Source organism: Helicoverpa zea, chromosome 23, assembly GCF_022581195.2.
Source record: "Helicoverpa zea isolate HzStark_Cry1AcR chromosome 23, ilHelZeax1.1, whole genome shotgun sequence".
In the NCBI taxonomy this organism is placed as follows: domain Eukaryota; kingdom Metazoa; phylum Arthropoda; class Insecta; order Lepidoptera; family Noctuidae; genus Helicoverpa; species Helicoverpa zea.
In genome coordinates, this window is record NC_061474.1 from 6,884,956 (window position 1) to 6,888,103 (window position 3,148).

Here is a 3,148-nt window from a genome sequence, read left to right on the forward strand (position 1 = left end):
TTTCTCGGTTATGTTTTCCGATAGTCTAGACTTTTTGTCTGGGGGAATTAAAATGTTCAGTTATTAATACAGCGTGCCTAAGGCGACTTTCTACGTAGAGAATAGTCTGGATTTTGAGTAATTCCGATTGAAAAATTATTTCAGTACTAAGATAGCCCATTTATCGAGAGGGGCTATAAGCATATTTTTATCTATGTGCACAGAGTAGTTTTTAAGGGAAGCGGGTGAAAATGCTAGCCGAACCTGATAGAAGGTTTTAACACAAATATATTGAAAAAATATCTATTCAAAAACACTTCAAATGGTGAGAAAAATCACCTCTGCCTTTATCTGTAAGCAGAACAGTGTCTGTTATTTTATTTCTTTACTTATTTTAATCTTTCTTATTTTGTAAACAAGGTTATAAGGAAAATCAAAGGTAAACTTCCACGTTCTTTCATAAATGAAATCAGTTGCCGGAGTATGAGGAAACCCGGTGTTACTTCAGACACACAATTGAGTTATACCTATATAAGCCATCTTAATCTCAGGAAAGGAAGCTAAATAATATTTTGTAGGTCGATAAAATGAGTTAGTGTAGTCTTTCGTGTAGATACAACTTCAGATTTATATTTATTTTCAAAATGAAATGCAGCTATGAAAATCAATATCAATTTAACAGACTTACTCAATTGACCCTTTTACCTACTTTAAGCAGCAGTATATTTGTTTAATAATGTACCTACATGGCTGGGTAAAAAAATAAAAGATTCTGACTAATTGAGAATCTTTTAACCTCCTTTTTGGGAAATCTCTTAGAAGTTTTATCAAGATCGTTTACGTATTGTTAAATGCTGACTATACTACGGAATCTCGGTGTTCAAAATACCGATGTCTGTAAGATCGATCTCACGCCTACTGAAATGGAGTGCCTAAAGCTTCAGTTTTTTAAACTGCCCAGATTTTTGTGCACCATGGTTAGTTTTACTATTTGTTCACGCGATGGCTATCGGTAGCCAAAAATAACGTTACTAGGTTTTAGATTCACGCTTACACGTTTTGTACAAAATACCAGCGTTGGTCCAACGCTAACGATCCAATAAAATCACGATGTGCCCGTTTTCTTTGGCATGAATTTGTAATTGGGTACAAAAGAATGGTGTGCCGTATATTTGTTTTGGATACAGCTTAAACTTGGTGTAAAGTCTAGCTTATTTTTCCTGGAGAGATAGGGTGTGCAAGAATACTTATAATAGGTCTATTCTCTTTTAAGGGTTATTGTCTCTTAAAAAAGTCGTGGTGACCTAGTGGGTAAAGGACCAACCTCTCAAGTATGAGGACGCGGGTTCGATCCCAGGTCAGGCAATGACCAATGCAACTTTTCTAAGTTTGTATGTACTTTCTAAGTATATCTTAGACTCCATTGACTGTGTTTCGGATGGCAGGTTAAACTGTTGGTCCCGGCTGTCATTGAACATCCTTGGCAGTCGTTACGGGTAGTCAGAAGCCAGTAAATCTGACACCAGTCCCAGGGTTGCCCGGGTAACTGGGTTGAGGAGGTCAGATAGGCAGTCGCTTCTTGTAAAGCACTGGTACTCAGCTGAATCCGGTTAGACTGGAAGCCGACCCCAGCATGATTGGGAAAAGGCTCGGAGGATGATGATTCTCTTTTAAGGGAAATTGAAATAAATACATATGTAGTAGAAGGCTTATTAAGCGCAAAAAAGGCTGTATTTAATCCATTAACCGCAACTGGTTTAATAAACAAAAAAAACCATCGTTTTAATTACGGACAACCGTTGTTTATAACAACCACGCATAAGTCATTGTCATTCAAAACTAGTAGAAAAATAATATCATAACAATCCATCCCTTTCCGATATTCTAGAATCCCTATTTATCACAAGGATAACCTCCAAAAGTAAGTAAGCAATATTTTCAATCTCACAGAACAAAATTCTAGCAATTTATATCAGTATCGCTGAGGAAAATATATGAATTCAATCGTACTCCTAAAGTATGAGTTAAGGAAATAAAGTCGATGGATTCTGTACGTTTCTGGCTAGCCTTCTCCCAGCAATGAGGTCCAGTTTAACAGATGTTTCATTTCAGGAAAATGGATAATCCAACCTTATGTGGTCTTCTCGCAACAGTAACAAACTTGAAAAAAACCGGCCAAGTGCAAGTCGGACTCGCGCACAGAGGGTTCCGTACTATTATTTATAAAACGGACAAAAAAATCACGTTTGTTGTATGTAAATATAGGGGGGAGGGGGGCAATATTTATTTAATTCTAGTTTTCAGTATTTGTTTTTATAGCGGCACCAATACACGTAGGCATCCCGCAGTTTCGTTTTTCCCCTTAATCATTTGTCATTACTTATCATCCGGCCGTCCTCTCGCTGTGGTGGTATATTGGGCTGACAAAGTGTAGTCTCACTATAAGACATATCTTCGACACGAAAGAAGAAGAAGAAGATCTTAAAAAAGCCGTTACTAAAAAGTTAATGACATAGTTACCTAATCTCTAAGCCACTACTACTCTACTCATCTCTAAGCTACTACTAATTTACACAGTTGTATGACTGTGTAAATTCGGATCTAATTTAGAAAGCTTCAAATTCTCAGTTTCGGAAACATCGCTTCAGATACAAATGTTCAGCATATTGAGCGTCTAACTTCGACTGGCCCAATTTGAATACTCACAACTGAGCTGCGAGAGATTAGTGGAATTTCTGTTGATTTGAGAACTTTTCCTGCATCGGGTATTAGTTTTTGTTTGTAGCATTCAGCTGCTGATGAATTTTCAATAAAACAAGTTGCAAACAACCACTAGCTAAAAAGTAATTTCGAGAGGGACTTTTTTTATATTCGCGTTGCTTTTATAAATGACTGCTTCAAAATTCACATCGACTGTAGAGAAAAAAATTAGTAAAGTATGTCTGCTGGGAACGTAAACAATAGTTACCAGGTAATTTAATATTCGATATTTTTGTTTTATTAACCGCCTTTCCACCTTGAACAAGCGTGCTGATTAACACTCATCCTTCTCTTTATGAGAAGAGGCCTATGCCTTAGGTACCCACAGGAGGCACCATATAGGCTGATCATGATATTATTTATATTAACACTGAGATGTCCACTGCCAATTCAGTTACAGACTCACGTA